The sequence below is a fragment of the Miscanthus floridulus genome, chromosome 13 (genome assembly GCF_019320115.1).
Source record: "Miscanthus floridulus cultivar M001 chromosome 13, ASM1932011v1, whole genome shotgun sequence".
Taxonomy (NCBI): Eukaryota; Viridiplantae; Streptophyta; class Magnoliopsida; order Poales; family Poaceae; genus Miscanthus; species Miscanthus floridulus.
Window position 1 is genome coordinate 44,136,776 of NC_089592.1, and position 12,172 is coordinate 44,148,947.

Sequence of the window (12,172 nt, forward strand, 5' to 3'; positions counted from 1 at the left end):
ATGAGAGTGAATGTCAGGATTTGATGGCTCAGCTTGTATTAACGCAGCAGGCTGTTTTTGATAAACCAATCAAGAATCGTCACTTGAGACCACTCTATTTAAAGGGATATGTCAATGGCAAGCCTTTAACTAAGATGTTTGTCGATGGAGGGGCTGCTATCAATATCATGCCTTATACTACCTTCAGAAAGCTTGGGATGACTAATGAAGAATTGTTGAAAACTGACATGGTGCTTAGGGACTTTGCTGGCAATCCTTCCGATACCCGAGGTGCTATCCATGTCGAGCTGACTATTGGGTCAAAAACTCTGATTACCACCTTTTTTGTCATTGATGGCAAGGGGGCATATAGTCTACTCTTGGGCAGAGATTGGATCCATGCTAATTGTTGCATTCCTTCAACTATGCATCAAATTCTCATTCAATGGATTGGAGATGATGTTGAAGTTGTACATGCTAATAATTCGGTAAGTGTTGCTGCCACAGAATCTACCTATTGGGAATATGAGGGCGTCGATTGTTTCTCTGGAAAAGTGTGGAAAGAAGGTCCTGTAAATGTTTTCAGCGAGGGCCAACAGCCGATCCAAGCAGTCGGCTCTCATAGCAATTTTTAATGGGAAATCCCGTCGATGGCAACAAAGGAAAGTTGGGACGTGGTTTTATGTCAGCTGATAAATTGGAAGAAATTAATGTTGGTGATGGTTCTAAGCCAAGGCCGATGTATATTAGTGCAAAGTTAGACCCAGAATATAAATCAAAGTTGATAGATCTGTTGAAAGAGTTTAAAGATTGTTTTGCTTGGGATTACACGGAAATGCCTGGATTGGATCATTCCATTGTTGAGCATCGATTACCCATTAAACCTGGATTTCGTCCTTATAAACAACCTCCACGGAAGATATACAAAGAGGAAGTATTGGCCGATGTGAAGAAGGAGGTTGAAAGATTAATAGAAGCAAACTTCATTCGGCCATGCAAGTATGCAGAGTGGATCTCAAATATAGTACCGGTATACAAGAAAAATGGAAAAATGAGAGTTTGCATAGATTTCAGAAATCTTAATAAGGCTACTCCCATGGATGGTTACCCAATGCCAGTTGCCGATTTGCTGGTAGATGCAGCAGCAGGTTATGAAGTCATTAGTTTTATGGATGGTAATGCTGGCTATAACCAAATTTTTATGGCAATAGAAGATATTTCGAAAATAGCTTTCAGATGTCCTGGTCATATTGGTTTGTTTGAATGGATAGTCATGACATTTGGGTTAAAGAATGCCGGTGCAACTTATCAAAGAGCTATGAATTATATCTTTCACGAGCTGATCGGCAAGATTATAGAGATTTACATCGATGATGTGGTGGTCAAGTCTAGAAATCATAAAGGACATTTGGCCGATTTAAGAAAGACTCTGGAGTGCACAAGGAAGCATGGCTTGAAGATGAATCCAAACAAATATGCCTTTGGAGTTTTAGCCGGTGAGTTTTTGGGATTTTTAGTTCATAAAGGAGGAATTGAAGTTGGGAAAAAGAGCATGGAAGCAATAGACAAAGTTGTGCCGCCAACCAATCTCACAGAATTGCAATCATTGTTAGGCAAAATCAACTTTGTAAGAAGATTCATATCCAATCTATCAGAGAGAGTTTTACCCTTTTCCCCTTTATTAAAGCTCAAGAAAGATCAAAAATTTGTATGGGGTGACGTACAACAAAAGGCTTTTGATGAGATCAAACAATATATGAAAGCACCACCTGTGCTGGTACCTCCACAACTTGACAAGCCTTTTAAGTTGTATGTGGCGGCCGATAGCCTAACGATAGGATCGGCCCTTATGCAAGAGTTTGAAGGAAAAGAAAGAGTCATAGCTTATCTTAGCCGAAAGCTGTTAGACCCGGAAACAAGGTATTCGGCTACAGAAAAACTTTGCTTGTGTGTGTATTACTCATGTACCAAATTTCGGCACTATTTGTTGAATGCCGAGTGTGTGGTGGTTTCTAGTTTTGATGTAATCAAACATATGCTATCAATGCCGATTTTGAATGGAAGAATTGGCAAATGGATTTTAGCATTGTTAGAATTTAATTTAAGGTATGAATCGGCAAAGGCGATAAAGGGTCAAATTATTGCCGATTTTATTACCCAACATCGGGATCTTTCTGTTGAGGCGATAAGCATTGTGCCTTGGGCCTTGTTCTTCGATGGATCATCTTGTAACAAAGGTGGTGGTGCTGGTATTCTTTTGATTTCCCCACAAGGAAAAGCTTTTGAGTATGCAGTTCCTATTGAATTTCATGTTACTAACAATCAGGCAGAGTATGAAGCATTGCTTAGAGGGCTTCAGCTTCTTATAGAAGTAAAGGCCATTGCTGTTGAAATCTTTGGGGATTCTGAGTTGGTGATTAATCAACTGAATGGTCAGTATGAATGCAAGAACAATGTGTTAAGAGAATATTATGAGGAGTGTAGAGAACTTTTGAAGAATTTTCTGATGGTGACCTTGCATCATATCCCTAGAGAGTACAATGAAGAAGCAAATAAGTTAGCTCAAGCTGCTTCTAGATATCGAGAGAGTCGGGAAGTTTTTGCTATGGAGGAAGATATTTTAAATACTGATCCAGTAGATGGTGATTGGAGATACGAAGTTACCAATTATCTGAAAAATCCATCTCAAAAGGTTTCCCAAAAACTCAGGTACAAAGCTCTCAAATTTGTGTTTTTGATGATCAGTTATATTACAAGTCCATCGATGGAGTATTGCTCAAATGTTTAAGTCAAGAAGAGGCCAAGAAAGTGATGTATGAGGTTCACGAAGGATTGTGTGGTGCACATCAGTCAGCTTATCGGATGAAGTGGATAATTAGGAGAACTGGTTATTTTTGGCCAACTATGTTGGAAGATTGTTTTGAATATTACAAAGGGTGTCACAATTGTCAAAAATTCGGCAATATTCAAAAAGTTCCAGCGTCTGCTATGAATCCTATAATCAAGCCTTGGCCATTCAAAGGATGGGGTATAGATTTAATTGGTCAGATCAATCCTCCTTCTAGTAAGGGACACAAATTTGTACTCTTGGCCACGGATTATTTCACCAAGTGGGTTGAAGCTGTCCCTTTGAAGAAGGTACGTCAGAGAATATGATCAGTTTTGTTAAGGAACATATAGTTCACAGATTCGGGATTCCTCAGACTATAACAACTGATCAAGGAACTCAATTTACTTCTTCAGAATTCTGTGACTTTGCCAAAAGTATGGGGATTAAGTTGTATAATTCTTCTCCTTATTATGCACAAGCTAATGGTCAGGCAGAAGCATCAAATAAGATTATGATTAAAATTATCCAGAAGAAGATTGATGAAAAACCAAGGAAATGGCACTTGGTTCTTAATGAAGCATTGTGGGCTTACCGAATGGCTTGTCATGGGTCCACTCAAACAGTCTCCCTATGAGCTGGTTTATGGACATCATGCTGTGTTACCATGGGAATTACGGTCAGGATCAAGGCGAGTTGTGTTACAGAAAGAATTGGTGGAAGAGGATTATAAGAATCTAATGATGGATGAATTGGAAGATCTACATTTGATTCGTCTCAAGGCATTAGAAAATATTGAGAAAAATAAAATACGCGTTGCCAAGTATTATAACAAAAGGGTTAGGCTGAAGCAATTCGCAGAAGGAGATTTGGTTTGGAAAACTATATTGCCAGTTGGAACAAAGGATAGAGCGTTCGGCAAATGGTCTCCAAATTGGGAAGGTCCTTTCCGAATAGTAGAATGTATACCTGGTAATGCATACATATTGAAAACTTTATTTGGAGAGGAGTTTACCAGAGCTATCAATGGAAGATTTCTTAAGAGATATTATCCCAGTGTTGAAGTTGGTTTATGAATGTAGATCAGAAAAGCCGATGAAGGGGAAATCGCCTTTAGCCTAAAAATAAATAAGACTGAGAATAGCCGATATTGTTCATATCGCCTTTAGCACAAAATAGCCGATGCAGTTTGCATCGCCTCTAGCACAAGAATGTTTATGCAAGGTTGGGGTGTTTTCAGCATTTTTTATGACAGTCGCAGGCAGAATTTTACCGAAAAGAATCAAAGAAATAAGTATTCTTACAAAAGACGAGATTATTCATAGAAGTCCATCCTAATACAAACTACTCCTCAAATAACTTGTTGAGGACGGACTGGGGGTTTGTGGATTCGGCAAGGGCGGCGGCATGATCATCGTAGGCCTCCAGACGCTCGTCTATGTCGTCAATCTCGTCTGGGCGTCCTCCAGCGAAGCCGACTGGCCGGAAGGAGTAGTCCTCGTTGGTTCGGGAGGTCATTGCCGCCAGCCCGAGAGAAGCGCCAAGGTGCACACCTTGGATGACGGCCTGATCAATGCGGCCGTCCGCAGCATCAAGGCGTGCCTCGGATGTCTCCCCTTGGGCGTTCACCTTGTCGGCGATCTTGTTCGCCGCCGCCTTCAGGCGATCATTCTCCGCAGAAAGAGCTGGGTAGAAAAGAAAAAATGGATCAGCAAGCAAGGGAAGCCAGAATGATAAAACCAAATGGGGATATCAAACCGGTGATGGCGTCGCAGAATTGCTTCCGCTGGTCCTCCCATTCGGCTTGATCGATGCCGAACTTCTTGGAGACGTCGCCTAGCTCCTCCCGGGCTTCGTCCCTCTCCTGGCGAAACTTGAGCGCCTCCTCGTGAGAGTATGGATGGTGTGCATCTGCTGGTTCTGCCGGGCCCCAAGGATTGGAATGGTAAGAGCTTGAAGAGCTGGAAGATCCGGAGGAGCCGGATGATGGAGTTCCCGGTTGAGCTACCGTCGCCGGAGGAAGGAGATGATATTGGCTGGAGCTGATGACCCTTATCCTGATGAATGAGGAAGGAAAGATCGAAACTAAGAGATGAACAAGGAAATTGCAAAGGGGGCAAAAAGCCGAATCGTACCCACGACGCCGGCAGCGCGATGCTCTGCTTCCTTCAGCCTCTCCGTCGGTAGGACGCTTGCCACGGTTGCCACTGTTCGTCATTTGCTTTGATTGAGGTTAGGGTTTTCTTCTGGAATGAATCGAACGAAGGAAGTGGAGGAGACGGATGTGAGAACGCTAAAGCGAAGATAGCGATGAAAGCTAACGGAAGGGTCTATTTATAAGCCGAAAGCGAAGGATCGTGGCGAATTCCACGGGGTTGTGGGGCGAGAATGCCGAACGGTGGAGTAGGGTTTTTCCCTTTCAGCTGGGCCGCTACTGGGCTGGGCCAGGCATGGGTTAAATCGAACGTCGCTCGACTATCTCCCTGATTTGTTGGAGCCAACATTGTTCGGCTATACCCTCACAATATTTAAATTGGATTCGTTCGGCTATCAGAAGAATGGAGACAATCGGCTACATTCTAATTGAGTAATTTAAGGGGAAAATGCTGATTGCTTTTTTTCAAACAAATAAAAATATGTGAAAACGAAGTTGAAGGACAGAGGGTATCACATTTGAGTTTATTACAAGCCCAATGTCTACTTGTTTAGAAGCTGATTGATTGCCTCTATGGCTTCAGTCCTGATTCGGCTAACATTATCTAGCACTTTTTGATCTTCATCTTCAGAACTCTGGATGCTGGATAACTTGTTTTTGATCTGCTGATCTTCTTTGATGGTCGAAGCTATCTTTAGTGAAGCTGCTTCTATGTTCTTCGGCAAATTAGCTATATGGGCCCTGTGAGACTGAATTTTGGCATTCAGTTCGGCTAGTTGAGCTTCTAGTCTGCTTTTTTCATCCTCCATGGACTTTCAGTTCAGGCTCCAAGGTTGCCAAGGAATTTCTCGTAGTCTGGATATGAGAGTGAAGATCTTTAATCTCCAGCTTTTTCAAAGATCTATCCTTCTGTAGAGCGGTCCTCGAAGATATGTTCTTGGTTGCCCTTCTCACCATAGCAAAGTGGTCATCAAGATGGGCTGCAGATTCTAGGGGAGCCTTGAGAGCAGAGGGGATATCTTGATCAATGAGTTCAAGGAGGTCTTTTATTTGGTCTGCATCCTGAACCAGACTAATGGTATCCTTATTCAGCAGAATGATCACCTCTTTTAGCCGAGCCTGATTTTCCAGCGATAAGGTTTGATGAGAAGTGATCTCTTCACCTTTCTCAATGATGTAGTCCTCAATAGAGAAGGAGTAACTGGTGGTCGGTTTAGTGATGTTCTTCTAAAGAAAGGAGAAGAAAGAAGGTGTTAGGCCGATTGGGTAATTTTGCTAAAATATAGTGTGAGACAAGGCATTACCTGTTGGGCTGATTGATCATCAGGATGGATTATACCCTGGCTTGCTAGAGAACTTGATTGAAGGTTCAGAAGAGGCGGGTCTGGAGCTTGATCAGGAGAAGTTTCCCTTGCCAGTTCATCTAAGATTTCATCTATTCTCAATAAAGTAAATGATAATGAGCATAAGAGATAGGTGTTATTTAGGAAAAAAGAGAAAAAAGGGAATTGGCTGAACGATGCTACCTATGGTTTCATCAGATTTGTGAGCTTTTAAACTTTCAGCTTCATGAGTCTCTGAAGTTTCGATATCATGGATTTCTTCATCTTCAGTAGAAACTTCAGGGGTTAGTTCTGCAGGCGCTGAGGTATTGCCCAGTGTGGGAATTTCGACTTGTGGCTGCAATGGAAGTAATGAATATAGAGGTGGTCAGGTTTACTGCTAAGTGAGGTTGTTAACCTGATAAGAAAATAAAAGATTCATGCCTTAAGAGATAATCTGGCTTTCTTGGTCCTTGGTTTCTTGGGTAAGAGAAAATTGTCAGATGTTTTCCTTTTGCTTTTTCCTCTTGAAGACGCAGCGGCTGAAGTAGTAGGGGTTCTCATGAGTGCCTTTAAGGGTATTGAATCCAAAGTCACAGGAGTTTTCATGAATTCCTTTAAATTTGGAGCATCAAACCCCAGAGCAGGCTTGGGACCAGCTGAATAGTACTGGATTGCTTTGGCTGGGAGAGTAAACTCAAGATCCTGTGCATAGCTAAATGTTAAAATAAGAAGTGGGTTCAGGAGCAAGAAATGATGAGCATAATGAGATTACCTCACTATCAGAAGCAAAGTCAGGTTGCAAGTTTTTGCATAGAGAATGAACTGATATATTGAAGATATGAGCATGCCATTCTTGCCACCAAGAGACAAAGAAGGGATGAGCAACATCTATTAGCCCAAATGGAGATGGTTCATATGTTGGCAATTCCCATCCTAATTCAAAGATTTTCTTGGCTTCCATTCTTTCTGTTATTACTTCCCTTGACTTTATGATTGCTGAGAAGAGGAATCTTGGAGGCAGTTGGCCACATCCTAATTGTCTGGCCGCCATATTTGGATAGTAGAATTCATAGGTGGACTGCACTAACCTCCCATGATGAAATTCGGCTGGCAGAGTGCAAGGTTTGATAAAGGAGTTGAAAATCTCCGTGGATTCTTGACCTAAACAACCAATTTCATAGCTAAACTTGCAGGGCAAAGTCAAATTTTCATTTTCTCTGTAAGGAAACCAGAGCACATTGCCGAATCCTTTGAAAAACAGCTTGAAGAAATGACCGATGTCTATGTCAATGCTTATAGATGATGCTGCTTCCCCATAAGTCTGACAAGCCTTAACCTTTGCTGTACTACCTTCAGCATAGTTAACTGAAGGAAAACTTAGATTGAAGAGGCTCACAGAGGTTATCTGATGCATATATAGCTGAAGCCACATTTGAATTAGCCACCAGGGACCATTCACATAAGAGATTTCTCCACCTTGGCGCATCTGAAGAGTAATCTGATACATCATATGATAAACAGACCCTAAGAGATATTTGCCTAGTGGGATCTGAGTGCCTAGCAGCTAAGTCTTCAGCCATTACCATGTGATTCAGGGTTGGTTCATTGGATTTTCCACAGAAGATGAATCTGCATAGCCACATATTCATGAAGGCTTTCAACTCTTTGTCAGAGACGGTGCCAGATGCATTCATGTAGTTCTGGATATGTTTGACCCATCCACATCCAGAGCTGACGGCTCTTTGATTACTTTTGCTCTTGTACTTGTAGGGGATATACTGGCAATGACACATTCAAGCCAGTCATCATGAACACGTCGGCTAGAGTGATGGTCATCATACCATGACCAAAGATGAAGGCATTAATAGTGTCAGACCAAAAATGGGAAGCTGCTATCAAAAGGGAATCATTTCTGGGTGTTTCTGCTAAGGATAATTCTAGACAATGACTGATGTCTTGACTTTCCCAGTGGCTGCTACTTTTCTCCAGCATTCTCCTGTACCAATTACGCCATCCGGTGATTGGGGGAAATGGCCAATTCTTGAATGTGTTCGACCATCGGTTTAGCGAGGTGATCCCAGATTTGAAAGGAATTCTTTGGGTTTCCTTCTCGATAATTTCAGAAGGGTCCAGGATCTCCCATTGGGCCGAGGAAATAGGAGTCGAGGTTGGCAGCATAGGGGATCAAAATCTGGTTCTTGTATTCCTTTAGAAGATGATTGAAATCAAAGAAGAATAAATCAAAAGAGGAGCGGGAGGATCAAATGAAAGTTGCCGAATATAAGTAAAGTTTACCTCTGGGATTTCATCCTGGGTCGCCATTGAAGATTCGAAGTAGGTCCAAGGTTGCGCTGAAAGCTTGAATTTTTGGGCAGCGGCTGCGGTATTGAACGGTGCTGACCTAGGAGGAAGAAAGAGCTTCTGGTCAATTTCAGAATAAAACAACTTTTATCCCGAAATTGAGGGGGCATGTGTTAACACTGGATTTTGGTCGATTCTGGAGGATGACAGGTGGACCCGCATGCGGGAAGAAGGGTGTTCGGCAAACAAGACAAGCGGTCGGCTAAATGCTTGTGCGGTCGGTTACTCCAGAAGGCGGTGACTTCATTCGGGAAAACAGAAGATGGCAGGCAAGACCGATCGGAAAGATGAAAGTTGTAATAATAAAGGAATCTAAAAGTTTAGGGTAAGGAATCGTAAGTTTCCAATTTTGTTTAAAAGTTCCTTTGTAAAGTCGTAGTCCTCTAGGACTCGTGTTTTGTCTAGAGTATAAATATTGACCCTCGACCATTGTAATAAGGGTTCACAACCAAATCAATACAACCGGCCCCGTGCCAACTTTCGAGTCCTTTTGTCGTGTCGTCGAGTTCTTCGAGAGGAGTCATCGATCCGTCGACCTCCATAAGTTCCGACAACCTTGTTATCATGTTTAGTATCATGCGGTGGATTTAAATGTGATGCAAGTAGTCTTGTTTGTTTTCAATGATCGTGCGGCGGATCTTTGCTTGACAATCAAGAAGTCTTTGCTTATGCTTTGTTTATGAGTAGATACCGTGCGGCAGGCGTTTGCTCAATATACTTAGCGAAAGCAAGATAGTTATCGGCTCTATTAGATATGGCAAAATCTAAATAGATTCATTAAGTTATCCAGTGTTGCATGTTTTAAACATTTTATATATTTGTAACATACTTTTGCCCAATCTAGATTGATATCGTTCGGCTCTCTTTTTCTCTTATGGTTTTATTCGTGCTTCAACGATCATTGCTTTTCATATTACCTTTGCAAATAAATAACACGCTCATAATGGCTGAATTATTTTAATCTAGATTGTCACATGTTGCGGGTTCATGCATGTTAATCACGTTTAGGCTTTAACGAAACCAGGTGTCGTGCGGCAGATGCAGGTTTTAGATTAGTTTAATCGTCTTTATTTGCACGTTCCTTCTTCATGGACCCCAATTCGGCTAGACTGCCGAGCTTGGTTATGCATTAACTCATAATTAATTTCACTTGCTCAAACATGTCTTCCCATGCACATGCATTCAGGCAATCAAGTCTTTACGTGCATTCATCTTATGATTAGCTGAATGATTTATGAACTTGTTGGCAGACAACTCTCTATAGCTGTATGTCGTTGTAAGTGGCTTCAGGGCCGTATATGTGGAACTGTCTGGTATTACCCGACACGTTCCGGTTTGATATTTAATTGTTTTGTCCCTTGTTAGTTTTTCAGGTCAAACTGACTGGCACGCTTCCGGATCATGAAGCACCCGGGAACCCGATTGAAGCCACGCTTTTCGGCTTGCTGTGTGTGAGGCACAGTGCGTCACATTTTGTGTCAACAGATTCTAAATTTTGACTAAATATATATAGATAAGTATTGATGAGTATGATGTGTAATAAGTATCATTACATTGATCTTAAATTATATTTTCATAATAAGCCTAATTGGAGATCTAAAGGTTATATGCCAAACTTTGTTCAACTTACAAGAATCTTGTAGTGAGGACCAAGTCTCGCCTCAATCTAATGTAGAATAGAGGAGCAATTGGTGTTCAAATGTTACTGCACACGCAAGAAAGTCCGACATCTGTAGGTTTGAACGTGTCTAACACTACTACTATATCCTCTGTGGTTTTGAGTGTTGTAGCGATTTGTGTGGATTTGTTTATATAGGAGGTAAAACTAATCTTGACCTCACACCATACATTAATCCCTGACCTAAGTTATAGGAGACAAAACTTTACCTTTTTTAGGAATTTGAAGGTACACAATACATGTGACAACGTCCCTCTCTATCTTGGCTCGCCCTCTCTTTTATAAATTAGCAGGAGTAGCTGTTATGTTACAAACTGGTCACCCCCTCCCCCCTCTCTCTCGCTAGCCTCTTCCCTCGGTGTAGCACCATGTCGAATAGGATACATGGATAGAGCAGCTCTCGGACAACAGACCAGTTGTCAAATCTGGTTGGTGAAGAGACTGGCCTTCCATTGCTGATTTGCACCCACTACAAGCCTGCTAGAGTGATTGAGTGGTGGTCTATGAAAGAAAACCCAAACCTTAGCTATGTCTACTTCAAGTGCTAGAGAAATGGGGTGAGCTTCTTTGTCACTTCTTCAGCAATAACTAGTGCAATGCTCAGTTTAAATTTTTAAACAAATTTGTGCAGTATCTAAAACTCTGTGATTACTACGTATGGTAGCAATAGTATCTTAAGGATTTGAAAAAGTCAGGCATGATCCAAGTTAGGCTAATGGACTCAGAGGATGAATAGAAGGAAGGAAGCGAAGGGCACTCGAATGGTGGAGCTGATAGCAAAGCATTGGAACTAAGCATGCAGAACCTACAGCAGAAGTTGAACATATTTTTTTGTTGTGTTTTGGTTGTTGGATTTGGAATCATATATTATGTTGTATTGAAGTAGGTCATCAACATGTTAGATTTGGAATGCTCTGTTTCGTACTAGCTATGACGATGTATGTAGAATAGCAACTTGTTGAGAAGGCCGTCAACAAGGGAAGATACATAAGGAAGAGTAACAACATGTACTCCCTCCGTACTCCCAACATAACGAAGATACATCAAATGCAACACGAGATACATCAAATGCAATGTGAGATACATCAAATGGATCTTTATTTACTCCTCTACTGATCATTGGTATTAATATCCTCATCCTTGTCATTGGTATCTGTGTCGTCCTCCTCCTCCATAGCCATGAGGCCCCTTTGCTTGTTAGCGATGATGCGATTGGCCACCTGCTTAGCATCGACATGAACCAGGTTGCGCCAGTGCTTCTCGGTGTTGTGGGCGGTGCTGATTCCCTGTGTCACGATGCTAGTGTCAAATCCATCTATCAGCTCTGGTAGTAGACGAGGATGTACTCTACGTTGTCCATGTGATTCTTGTTTAGGTAGGCTGGTAGTTCTTCTAGGACATCAACAAGTTGGTGAAAAATGAAGATGTAACTGCTCACCTTTTCCTCCTAAGGTGGGTTGAGGGTGCCCAGACCAGTGTTCGATACCACATGCCTGATCTTCAAGAAAGCCTTACTCATGATGCCAGCAGCCCAATCATCTCTATCTCCAAAGGGATCCACCGGAGCTTCATCTTGATGCACCATGGGCATGACATGATCCTCCTTCACCACGAGCACAGCGCCATCCTTCTTCACCACGGGCATGGTGCCATCCCCCTCCCATGCGCGCTTCACAGAAGGCTCACCCTTTACCATGGCGGTGACTAAAAGTGAAGTAGGTTGGAGAAGGCAACCGCATGTTCCTGTCGATTTTAGATCTGCAGTGGGAATAGGTGGGCTTAGGGAAGGAAGGAAAACAAGAGGAGTTGCGGAAGAGATCATGATGGTTAATATATCACTACTACAG